The sequence below is a fragment of the Hordeum vulgare genome, chromosome 1H (assembly GCF_904849725.1).
Source record: "Hordeum vulgare subsp. vulgare chromosome 1H, MorexV3_pseudomolecules_assembly, whole genome shotgun sequence".
In the NCBI taxonomy this organism is placed as follows: domain Eukaryota; kingdom Viridiplantae; phylum Streptophyta; class Magnoliopsida; order Poales; family Poaceae; genus Hordeum; species Hordeum vulgare.
Window position 1 is genome coordinate 452,308,895 of NC_058518.1, and position 13,888 is coordinate 452,322,782.

Below are 13,888 nucleotides of genomic sequence, written 5' to 3' on the forward strand. Positions count from 1 at the left end.
GCAGATGTTACAGGACCACAACAAATTGTTGTATCCAACTTGTGAATATGGCCAGAAGAAGCTGGGTAGCACACTGGAATTGCTGAAGTGGAAGGTAGAGACCGGTGTGACTGACTCATCATTCGAAAAGTTGCTGGTACTGATGAAGAAGATGCTTCCAAGAAAGAACGAATTGCCCGCCAGCACGTATGAAGCAAAGAAGCTTGTCTTCCCTCTAGGATTAGAAGCGCAGAAGATACATGCATGCCCTAATGACTGCATCCTCTACCGCGGTGAGAAGTACGAGAATATGGATAAATGCCCGGTATGCACTGCATTGCGGTATAAGATCAGAAAAGATGACCCTGGTGATATTGAGGGCGAGCCACCCAGGAAGAGGGTTCCTGCCAAGGTGATGTGGTATGCTCCTATAATACCGCGGTTGAAACGTATGTTTAGAAATAAAGATCATGCGAAGTTGTTGCGATGGCACATGGAAGATCGTATGAAAGACGATAAGTTGAGGCACACCGCTGATGGTCGGCAGTGGAGAAAAATCGAGAGAGAGTTCCCGAGATTTGCAGCTGACGCAAGAAACTTATGGTTAGGTCTGAGTACAGATGGCATGAATCCTTTTGGGGAGCAGAGTTGCAGTCACAGCACCTGGCCCGTTACTCTATGTATCTACAACCTTCCTCCTTGGTTGTGCATGAAGCGGAAGTTCATTATGATGCCAGTGCTTATCCAAGGTCCAAAGCAACCCGGCAACGATATTGATGTGTACCTAAGGCCATTAGTTGATGAACTTTTACAACTGTGGGCCAAACTAGGTGTACGTGTGTGGGACGAGCACAAACAAGAGCAATTTGACCTTCGAGCGTTGCTTTTCGTAACCATCAATGATTGGCCTGCTCTTAGTAACATTTCAGGACAGTCAAACAAGGGATACAATGCATGCACGCACTGTTTGGATCAGACAGAAAGTATATATCTGGACAAATGTAGGAAGAATGTGTACCCGTACAATCGTCGTTTTCTTCCGCCCAAGCATCCCTTAAAGAAAAAAGGCAAGCATTTCAATGGCAAGGCAGAACCCCGGGGGAAGCCTGTCATCCGTACTGGTGATGAAGTATTTGATATGGTCAAAGATTTAAAAGTAATCTTTGGAAAGGGTCCTGGCAGCCAACCTGTTCCTAACGGCCTTGATAAGCGCGTACCCATGTGGAAGAAGAAATCTATATTTTGGGAGCTACCCTACTGGGAAGTCCATGAGGTCCGCTCGGCAATCGACGTGATGCACCTGACGAAGAATCTCTGCGTGAATATTCTAGGCTTCCTGGGCTTATATGGGAAGTCAAAAGATACACCGGAAGCACGTGAGGACCAGGAACGTCATAAAGGAAGAGATGGCATGCACCCAGGGCAGTTTCAAGGGCGTGCCAGCTACACTCTTACTAAGGAAGAGAAGGAAATCTTCTTTGAAGTCCTTTTCAGTATCAAGGTCCCGACTGGCTTCTCGACGAATATAAAGGGAATCGTAAATATGAAAGACAAAAAATTCCAAAACCTAAAGTCTCATGACTGCCACGTGCTTATGACGCAATTGCTTCCGGTTGCAGTGAGGGTAATTCTACCGGAAAATGTTCGCTTGGCAATTGTGAAGGTATGTGCATTCCTCAATGCAATTTCTCAGAAGGTAATCGATCGAGAAAGTCTATCAGGGTTACAGATTGATGTGGTCCAATGTCTGGTCAGCTTTGAGTTGTTGTTCCCGCCATCCTTCTTCAATATAATGACACACCTCCTAGTTCACCTAGTCGAAGAGATTAGAATTCTCGGTCCTGTGTTTCTACACAATATGTTCCCCTTCGAGAGATTCATGAGAGTCTTAAAGAAATATGTTCGTAACCGTGCTAGGCCAGAAGGAAGCATCTCCAAGGGCTATGGAACAAAGGAGGTCATTGAGTTTTTTGTGGACTTTCTTCCTGACCTTAAGCCGATTGGTGTTCCTGAATCTCGGTATGAGGGTAGGCTGACAGGAAAAGTCACACTAGGAAGGAAAGCAAAAGTATGTATGGACGGACATTCTTTCTCTCAAGCACACTACACAGTTCTACACAATTCCACCGTGGTGACTCTGTATATCATGAGACACAAGAATATTCTACGCTCCGAAAACCCGGGGAAGGCTGACTCTTGGATTAAAGGGGAACACGAGAAGACTTTCGGCAGTTGGTTGCAGACACATCTCATGAATGATGACACCGTTGGAGATGAGTTGTACTATTTGGCCAGGCCACCATCTTCGACTATATGTACTTTCCAAGGGTATGAGATAAATGGGAATACATTTTACACGGTTGCCCAAGATAAAAAGAGCACCAACAAAAATAGTGGTGTCCGCTTTGATGCAACAGACGAGAATGGGCACTGTTTGGAAACATATTACGGGTACATAGAGGAGATATGGGAACTTGACTATGGACCTACTTTTAAGATCCCTTTGTTTCGGTGCAAATGGGTGAAGCTGACAGGAGGCGGCGTAGTTGTAGACCAAAAGTACGGCATGACAATAGTGGATCTCAACAATCTTGCATACATGGACAAACCATTTGTCCTAGCCAATGATGTCGCTCAGGTTTTCTATGTGAAGGACATGTCTACAAAAACGAGAAAAAGAAATCAGCAAAAGAAGATATCGTCCGATGAGCCAAAACGCCACATAGTTGTTTCAGGGAAAAGAAACATCGTGGGAGTAGATGACAAGACACACATGTCAGAATATTATAATAAGTTTCATGAAATTCTGCCCTTCAAAGTGAAAACTAACCCAAGCATCCTACTGAATGATGAAGATTCTCCATGGCTACGACCCAGAAGAAAACAGAAATAATAGATAGGAATATTGGTGCAATAATGTAATAATGTATTAAACCTTTTATGTAATGCATGTATGGAATGTACTAAATTTCAAACACTTTTCATTTTCATAGTATCCATGTAAGAGATGAGTTCTCGTTCGAAACCCTGATACTTCGAGAGAGATTGTCCGTTTTGTACACGAAGTGCATCCAGTTTTTGTCGTAGCCCTCTCAACTTTTTAACACATTCTATGTGGGTGAAATGATGATAGCATGCCAACTTTCAACATTTTCAGAGTTCATTTGTAGTGCTTTTCAATTTCAGGGTGAACTAGCTCAAAAAAAATAAGTAAATGCACGAAATATACCAAATGAAGTCAGAAATTGTTGAAATTTTGTGATGTGCCTTTGAATGGTGAATTTTGAACACACAAAAAGTATGGAGTTCAAATAAGTTCAAAAAAATGAAATCCCTTTGTAAGAGATGAGTTCTCGTTCGAAACCCTGATACTTCGAGAGAGATTGTCCGTTTTGTACACGAAGTGCATCCAGTTTTTGTCGTAGCCCTCTCAACTTTTTAACACATGCTATGTGGGTGAAATGATGATAGCATGCCAACTTTCAACATTTTCAGAGTTCATTTGTAGTTCTTTTCAATTTCAGGGTCAACTAGCTCAAAAAAATAAGTAAATGCATGAAATATACCTAATGAAGTCAGAAATTGTTGAAATTTTGTGATGTGCCTTTGAATGGTGCATTTTGAACACACAAAAAGATGGAGTTCAAATAAGTTCAAAAAACCATATTATGAAATTAAATATTATCATTGGCGATTCATCTCTATTATGAAATTAAATATATCAAAAAACCATTGCAGAACATATGACCAAATTAATACAAGTTCATCATCACATTAAAGCCAAAGAACAGTAGTGATCAAATGTTATTATTGCAAAAAATAAATACATAAAGTTCTGTCATAAAACAACATACAACTATGTAAAACATTTAAATGCAACAACAAACGCGATCAAAATCGCAACTAAGGTAACAATTGACCCAACAACATAATGATACCAAGCCTCTTTATCAATGGCATATTTTCTAATATTCCTAATCTTCAAGCACATTTCATCCATCTTCAAGCGCATTGCATCCATCTTCAACCGCATCGCATCGATCTTCATCTTGCGATCATCGATGACATCGGCGACATGCAACTCCAGTTCCATATTCTTATCCTCAATTATTTTCAATTTTTTCTTCAAGTATTTGTTTTCTTTTTCAACCAAATTTAACTTCTCGACAAGAATTTTTATGTGGGTTGGAATTTCCGGTTCACATACCTCCTAGATTAAAAAAATATATGTCACGTTGGTCGTCATAATTGTCATAAACACTAAATAAAACAAATAGTTATAAAAGATAATATATACCACATCCGAATCATAGACAAGACGAGGGCTGACGGAGGCGGATACCAAAACCATCGCACTGTATAATAACAAAAAATAATGAAAGTGAGTAATTTATACAAGTATGTATCTAAATCATACAAGTAAGATTTTTTTCTTTTAAAAAGAAGATAAGAACAAGAGGCTCACCACGGTGGTGCTCGCGACGAGATCGGCACGGGGCGATCGACAATGGTGAGGATGGGCACGGGACGACACCCTACGCATGTGCAGACTCTAAGAAGTTAATTTGAGCATTTGAAATGAGCTACACTAGCAGTGACAAATGAAAGGATGAAGTAGCTAACCTTTTAAAACACTTGTGCAGTTGGTGCACGGCCAAACCTAGACAAATATCAAGGAAAATGGAGCTTGGAGGTCGAGCTTGGAGAGGAGAAAGCTTAAGTAGAGTGGCTCGGGCATTTCATCGAACACATCATGTGCATGAACTAGAGTGGCAAGAGCATGGCATGGTAACACTTCAACAACCAAAAAACAGGGGATATGGTGGGCAGGGGCGAGGGTTTATATAGGCAACACTTTAGTCCCGGCTTTTGTCTAAAACCGGGACTAATAGCCTAACCTTTAGTCCCGGTTCTTCCCACGCCCCGGGACTAAAGGCCCCTGCTTCCCGCCTTCTGGTCTGCCGAAAAAGAGCCTTTAGTCCCGGTTCGTGGCTCCACCCGGGACTAAAGGCCCCTGCTTCCCGCCTTCTGGTCTGCCGAAAAAGGCCTTTAGTCCCGGGTCGTGGCTCCACCCAGGACTAAAGGTTGTCTTTAGTCCCGGTTCGAGCCACGCACCGGGACTAAAGATCCACCTGTATAAGCGGGAGTTAGAAAATTTCCAACCCAAATCGTCCATTTCTCTTCTTCTTCCTCTCGTTCTCCTGCCCGGCGCGGCACATCGACGAACTCGACGACGCCGTCAGGCTGCCCGCCGTCCTGCTCGCCGCCGCCTGCCGTCCTCCTCGCCATCGCCGTCGTCCTGCTCGCCGCGCGCCGCCCTCCTCGCCACGCGCCGCCGTCCTCCTCGCCGCGCGCCGCCGTCCTCCTCGCCGCACGCCGTCAACACCTCCGGCCGGTAAGCCCCCCGCCCCCTCCTCCCCAACACTCCGGCCAGTAGAAGAAAAGAAGAAAAAGGAGAAGAAAAGAAGAAAAAGGAGAAGGAAGGAAGAAAAAGGAGAAGAAAGGAAGAAAAAGGAGAAGAAAGGAAGAAAAAGGGAAGGGGAAGAAAAGAAGAAAAAGGAGAAGAAAAGAAGAAAAAGGAGAATAAAAGAAGAAAAAGGGAAGAAAGGAAGAAAAAGGAGAAGAAAGGAAGAAAAAGGAGAAGAAAGGAAGAAAAAGGGAAGAAAAGAAGAAAAAGATTTTTTTTGTCATTTAATTCCTATTGTTATTAGGTTTGTGCTAGATTATTAGGGTTAGTAATATGTAGAATTAGGAAAAAGGAAAATAAGAAGAGGAGGAGAAGAAAAGAAGAAAAAGGAGAATAAGAAGAGGAGGAGAGGAGAAGAAGAGGAAAAATGGAAGGAGAGGAGAAGTATAGAAGACGAGAAAAAATTAGAAGAGGAGGAGAGGAGAAGTTGAAGAAGAGAAGAGGAGAAGTAGTAGAAGAAGAGGAGAAGTAGAAGTAGAAGAAGAAGTCGAAGAAGAGGAAAAATTAGTTTAGGGTTACAAGAAGAAGAAATATTTGTTTTGTCATTTAATTTTGCTATTGTATAGTGTATATGCTTAAGTGTTAATAGTGTTTCTTAGATTATTGCTTAATTTTGCTATTGTATATGCTTAAGTGTTAATAGTTTAATTTTTCTATTGTATATGCTTAAGTGTTAATAGTTTATTTTTAGCAAGAAAATTAATAGAAGTAGTTTAATTTTACTATTGTATATGCTTAAGTGTCCGGGACTGGGCTCCGCCCGGCTGGTATTTTAGAGTTTAGGTTCTAGCCAAGACCCGGGACTAAAGGTCCTCCTATATAAAACGTCACTTCGAAGTTTCCAACCCCTCTTATATAGTTTGTTAGTTTATTAGTTAATCAAATGTCCGTTTTTTGCAGAACTATGGATCCACATATCAGGAACCTCGAAGAGGAAGAACTTCTCGAAGATATAATCAAAGACGGCCCCGACGTTGAACCAGCTGAATCTCTGTCGTCATATCTAAACACCTTCGGATATGGAATGGAGGCCGAGCGACACGAAGATGAAGCCGATGGGGCAGGAGATAGGTCCAATTACGGAGAAGGTGATAGCTCCACTGATGGAGAAGCCGGTGGAGAAGCCGGTGAAGAAATAATAAAGTCCGACGAGGTATACATATGAAGTTCGACAATCACTTGTAATATGTGAAAAATATTGGAGATAGCTCTATATTGTATACATATACATTCATTTGATGAATGTTTCTCCCTCTTAGGCCTCCACATCGAGCAAAGCTACGAAACGAGGCCCGACTAGAAAGTTGGATACACGGACGCATTACACCTTTGAGGTGATATTGCCTACGGGCAAACCCAAGCTTCCTAAGAATGCTGCTGACACATTCAAGAAGCAATGCGGAGTTCTCGTTAGGGATCACGTCCCGATCAGCGTTCGGGAGTGGAACAAGCGCAAAGGGGCAGCCGATAGTGACTATGTCGCCGAAAGGTACAAAGATAATCTTTGGAATGATCTCATGTCACATTTCAACCTGCCAGAATGTGAGAATGAAGACGCCGCAGACAGACTGAGGGCCAAAGTCAAGCAGTGGACTCTAAAGAAGATGGCCGAACTGTTCCGTAGCTGGAAGAAGAAGCTATGGAAAAACTATCTGAAGACAAAGAAAGTGCCAGTATTCGAGGGGTATCTAGCCAAGCAGGCGAATCACTGGAAGGCATTTCAAGAGTACAAGGAGTCAGAAGATGCCCAGGCATTATCAGAAAAGAACAAGATAAATGCCGACAAGAAGAAATATCACCACAAGCTGGGGCCAGGGGGCTATGAGACTGCCATCCCAAAGTGGGATAAGAAAGAGCAAGATCTGCTAGATAAAGGCATCGTACCTGAACCACTCCGTGATGAGTGGGAATTGAGAGCAATAAATTGGTTCCTTGCGCACGGTGGTTCGTACGACGAAAAAACAGGGGACCTCATCTGAAGTGACGGTCTTAGGATACCCAGGGAGAATTGGAAAAGGATAATGAAAGAAATTAAGGAGGGAAAAAGAAAGTTCACTGCAGATAAAGAGAACAATTTGCTCACACTGGTCCTCGGCAATGACGAACATGGAGGACGAACGCGAGGCTTCGGTCCTTCTTACCCGTGGTGGCTTGCGTTCGCCAGAGACCAAGACACTTACAGAAGCTGAGAGAGAGCAAAGAAGCGGCAGCAGGATGAGGAGAATGACAAGTTCAACCAGTTGCTTGCCAGGATTAACGAGCAACAGAAGTAGATTGATGAGCTTAGAGGAGTAGCGCGCCAGGAAGATCCTGCACTTGATATTACCGGCGCCCCATCTAAGCGGAAAAGTAGCGTGGCTGAATCTGAGGCCCCGCCCGACGATGCATGAAGAATGATAGAGGGCGGTCCCGGCTACCCTGTGGATGGAATCAAGGAGTCAACATCATGTGAACTCCATCAGAAATTTAAGAACATATCCATGAAGGTGGCCGTCGGACAAGCTTTACCTTCTGGCCCTGATGCACGCTGGCATGGCCGTGAGAGCTTTGCTAAAGTCGGGGTGGATGAAATCCTGGCGGGGTTTCATGATATGGAGCTCGACATAGCTGGACCCGAAGATGAGAGGACACTTGGAGAAGTACTGGGTGGAGTCATCCTATGGGACAAGAACTACATCAAGCTTCCAGGCTCGGCCCCAAGGACAACACCGCCTCCGAGTCGTCGCAGGTCACCTACACCTCCATTACCTCCAAGCCCTCCACATGACGTCGGCCAGCACAACACGAGTCCATCTCGATCACCGCCGCCGGACTTGGGTCGTCCGTCTCCGCCGCCGCCTGCTCCGGATACTAAGCGGGAGCGTGCCACCAAGAACGTTCCGCCGACGATTCCTAAGCGACGGAGCCCCCCAAAGCGCAAACGGTCGCCCCTCCCAAAGGTACGTCATGCTAATCTTCCTATCATACCTTATGATCGTACCCCGAGGAAAACGCCAGGATAGCAAAGGAACATCATGATGCGCAGATGAAAAAGAAGGAACCCGAGCCCCGCCCGGAATACACCGAGAAGCAAATAGCATTTGCAAAATACTTCACGACCCTTCCATCACAGTATGACTTACACCATAAGCCTGAGGACTATACACGCACATTGCAGAACGAAGTGAAAAAGAGCAGATCACGAGCAAGTGCAAGTGGGAGCAAATCAAGTTCAACTACAAGCAAGAAAAAATCAGACGTTCCTCAGCTTGGACAACAGGACAAACAGTCGATCCCACCCCTCAAGGTGTTAACCGAGAATGTTCCCCCTCTGGTGCAGGGGCAAGCTTTTGGAATAGCTAAGGAGTGGGCGGCTGAATGTGGTGTCTCGGTTGAAGATTTGTTGGCTTCCCAAGACGACAGGATACCCAAGGCTGTGGTAGCCCCTAAGCCACAGTTTGTTATGGGAGAGCCTTTGGTCAGCAAAGATGATCTCCCAACAAATATGCGTTACTTGCATCAATGGTACTTAAGTGAATCAAAGAATGGGAGAACGATGATCGTGCTGAGTGTCCCACGGGAGTACTACGGCCGCCCCGAACAAATCCATATCGACTTTGATGAACTCTTCCAGATGTACAATGGCGACGCCCTCGACAAATCGCTTATGAGTTGCTATTGTCTGTAAGTTTTTCAATTCATTGTCTACATATAACTTGTTTAGTTATTTCAATTCATTGTCTACATATAACTTGTACTCTATTATGCAGAATGAAGATTCTGGATTGTAAAAGTAAGAACATCCTAAATATTGGGTTTATTGACCCAGATAAAATACATATAGTGACGCTAACTGATAAACCCAAGGAGACAGAGGAAAACCTTCTAAGGTTTCTAACAGATCAAAATTTCTGTGACCACATACTGTTTCCATACAACTTCAGGTGAGGGTCTTTACTCTGTTGTGTCCATTCACTTATAAGTGTAACTGATAAGTTACTGACACACACACACACACACACACACACACATATATATATATATATATATATATATATATACATGTGCAGCTTCCATTGGATTCTGTTGGACATTCGAATTGATAAGGGAAGAGTTGATGCCTTCGACCCATTATCGAGACCCTTGGAACAGTTCCAAAGCCAGCAGGACATGCTCCAAGGGTAATTTCAATCATTCTTGCGCTCTATCGGACTCTTTCGATGATTTTCTGATATATCAATTAATGAAAAACTTAGCAAATCATTATCCTTGTCGGGCAGGGTTTGGAACCGGTTCAAGTGCGTGACTCCCGGTAACTTTCCTGAGAAGCTGACCTTTAGAGCGGCTCAGGTAAGTAGTAGTATGATATACTTCTATTTTCAATACATTTATGATGCTAGATTATTATTTTGATTATATATATTCTATTCTCGTAAAGTGCGACCAGCAGCCACGGGGAACGCATCTATGCGGATACTATGTTTGCGAGACCATTCGCACGTTTACCTCTGAGCACAAGGATCACAGATTCGACGTAAGCAATGAACATTCACACATCTATTTTTACCCGTCATTCTTTGTTATCATGATTGATATTCATATTCATCTCCTCTTCTTATATAGTACACGGCCATGACGACGAAGGTCCTACCAGAGCAACGCGCGGTTGCTGTTGTAGAGGAGCTTGCGACCTTTCTGAGGACGGAAGCTATAGATGACAAAGGACGATTTAGTGCAGCTAGGGGCCATTACTGATGTTCGTCCATGTAATCGAATAGACGGGCTCTAGTCCCGATAATTCAGATCTCCATATAATTGTATATATATGCTCGCTTGTAAGATAAGTTAATCTTATATATATATGCATAATTATTTCTATTTAAATTATATGAAAACTAATTCCCGAACACCAAACGAGGCATCACATTAATCTCCCGAACACCTAAACCCTAAAACCCTAAAACCCAAAAATAATTTCATTCAAAAAAAACCCAAAAATAAGCAAAATCTGAAACTCTTTAGTCCCGGCCCGTGTAACGAACCGGGACTAAAGGTCCTGCCCTGGGGCGCTACGAGGCGCCCACGTGGAGCACCTTTAGTCCCGGCTTGTAACAGGGCCGGGACTAAAGGTTAGGCCTTTAGTCCCGCCCCTTTAGTCCCGGTTGGTGAACCGGGACTAAAGCCCCTTACGGGCCGGGGCTAAAGGCCCCGTCCCCACTAGTGTCACCTTCCATGTCAACGGTAATGAGCATAGAGTACACTTTCCAAAGAAACGATATCAAGTACATTGCATCAATTCTATCAAAAAAACTTCATCGATTCTTATTGGGAGCTTTGAATGCCCTATACCTCGTGTTAAGATGAAGTATGATTTGTTTGTTGGGGAGATTCATATCCCCATTGAGGTGACTTAGTGGCTATTCGACAATTCTCCGTTTCCTTTTGCGATTTGAAAAAGTTTTGTCATGAGGATTTGATCAACCCCATTGACGGATTTCTTTCGATGACCATGAAATGGATGAATCAAGGAGTCACATACCTCTGTTTTAAGCTTTCACTTTCTGTTGCTTAGAAGAAAAATGATAGATTTAGTTTAGTTTTTCCTGTTTTCTGTTTTAGCGTCCCGGAGAAAAGTACCCCGAAAATAAAAGTTCTCCGATGGTCCTGAAAATCAAATATGATTTTTTCTGGATTTTTTGAAAAATACAGGGACTGAGAGCTGGCCTAGGGGCCACACGAGTGGGCCACAAGCCCTGTAGCCGCCGGCTCCCCCCCTAGCCGCGACTACCAAGCTTGTGGGGCCCACAGGGACCCCCTCCACACTTTCCAGCTCCCATCCTCTTCTTCTACCTCCACAAAAAATCGTTTCGCAGCTCAAACCCGTGTTCTTGCTCATTTGGCTGTGATTTTCGATCTCCTTGCTCAAAGCACCATTCTCCGAACCGTTTTGGGGAAATTACTCCTTGGTAAGTGACTCCTCCATTGGTCCAATTAGTTTCTTCTCTAGTGCTTTATCCTTCGCGTATTCGTTCTACCTTGGTGACCCTGTTCTTGAGCTTGAAATGTTGATTTTACCTGGTCCCAAGTAGTTTTAACGCGTGATACGGTCTCTAGGCACTAGTAGGAGTAGTTGCTACAAGGTGTGGTTTGGTCTTTATTCACTTTTCTCTTGAACTTCAAAAATTTCAGTAAAAAGAAATTATGTTCAGGAGGAAGTTTCATGGTAGTTCCTCAAGTAAGAAGGGTCCCCGTCTTTCTATTCGGGAGCCCGATCCTTATAAACTAAGGGACGCACCGGTACAACCATGTGAATGGCCTTCCGATGAGTTCATGATCGAAGCAGGCTTCAAGGATGAGTTTGATACACTTGTCCGCAATGCCGGGTTAGAAGAATTCCTCTCAGATAAATGTGAACAGTATGCTATGCTCACTGCCTCTTTCGTGCGTAGATTTAAATTTTCAGTTGGCCGTGACTCATCCATACTGTTTGATATGTATGATAAATCCTACACCATGGATTTGGAGGATTTCAATAGGTTGCAGGATACCCAATGGGGGTAGTCTTAATGATCCTGCTAAGTCTTCGGTTAGAGATTTTGTCTCTAGTATAAATGTTGGAGAAACTAGAGACATCACACAAGCTACCATAGGAAGCATTCATTTCCCTGCCTTGCACTACTTTGCCCTCTTCATAGGTAGATGCATTAACGGCAAGGTTGAACATTGTCACCTATGCGCATCCGACCTTAGTATCCTTAATAGCGCAGTAACAGGTGACAGGAGCTTCAACATGGGGGCTATAATAGCAAGGAGGTTGAATAATAATGCCATTGATGGGGATTCCTTTGGTGGGATTTATGCTACGCGCTTAGCAAATTTTTTTGGAGTACCCATCCGTTCAGGAGATCCCCCTCTCCGTACAGCCTACCTTGATCGTGTCGCTCTGACATGCTATCAGTTTCTCAAGAGGTATGAGGAATCCCTCGTTTACCGGTTAGTATTTAACCGACAGCGTGCTTTTCATATTATGCTTTCTGCTCCTGCCTTCTTTGACTTCGAGGTTAAACAAAGATATTACATAACCATTGGAGAAGCAGAGGAGTATGAGAGGGAGGCTGAGACTTCTCGTCTCCGAGAAGCAGCTATTCATGCAGTGGTTGCAGTGTTCCCGTACAACCCACATTATGATTTTGGATATCACCCGGACCAGCCTTGGGAGTAGACCAAGCTAGGCCAAAAGCCTAAGCTTGGGGGAGTATGTGTTTGCACCAACTTTACATTCATGCTTATGCTTTCACTTTGTTAGTCGGTGTTTACACTTTGCCACTGTATTATCCATGCTAGTTTATTTTCGTTTTCTTGTTTTCTTGTTTTGTGTCCTTTTGAGAAAACCCAAAAAGATTTTCCTTTCTTCTTTTGCTTGTTGGGAGCTTTCCTGTGTAAATAGTTTTCTTTTTCTTTGAGTCAAGGTAGAAGACCATGGTTACAATGTTTAGTGGCTCTCGCATGCATACCTGTTCATTTGTTAAAGAGCCATATTACTTTGTCTTCTCCTTTGTGTTTGCCTGCATATTCAGCTTAGTCCAATGCACGAGCACTCTTATTATTGTTCACATCGTTCGATCGTGCGAGTGAAAGGCAATAATGATGATATATGATGAAGTGACTGAGACTGGAAAAGCTGGTATGAACTCTATCTATTTTGTTTTTGTAAATATGACTAGCTTGTCGTCCGATATTCAGCTTTGTTGAGAGAGAACCATGTTTGCAATGAAAACTTAGAGATCATAGTTTCTGATGCCATGCTTAATTAGCTAGGAGCTTATAATGGTTTGTCTTGAATGCCAACATAGATTTTGAGATGACTATGATGTAGTATGATAGAATGGTATTCTCCTTTGAATGATTCAAGTGGCTTGACTTGGCGCATGTTCATGCATGTAGTTGAAACAAAATCAACATAGCCTCTATGATGTTCGTGTTCATGGTGATTTATATCCTGCTCATGCTTGCACTCAATGTTAGTCAAACTCATTGCATCTTGATGACTGTTGTCGCTCTCTAGTTGGTCGCTTCCCATTCTTTTGCTAGCCTTCACTTGTACTAAGCGGAAAACTGCTTGTGCATCCACTTCCATAAACCCAAGAGTTTTTCCATGAGAGTCCACCATACCTACCTATTTGCGGTATCTACCTGCCGTTCCAAGTAAATTTGCATGTGCCATTCTCTAAACCTTCAAGAAATAACCTATTTTGCATGCCCGAACTGCTCATGTGGTGACAGGGGGCTATTGGTATCTTCCATGTTAGGCGTGTTATCCTCGACATGTGTTTATTCACTGTCATTCACGAGAAAGGGGCCGGTAATTGGAATGCCCAGTTCCACGCTTAAATCGAAAACATAACTGTAAAACAAGACTCCCCCCGGATTGATGTTAGTATGGACGGTACCCGAGGATTCGGC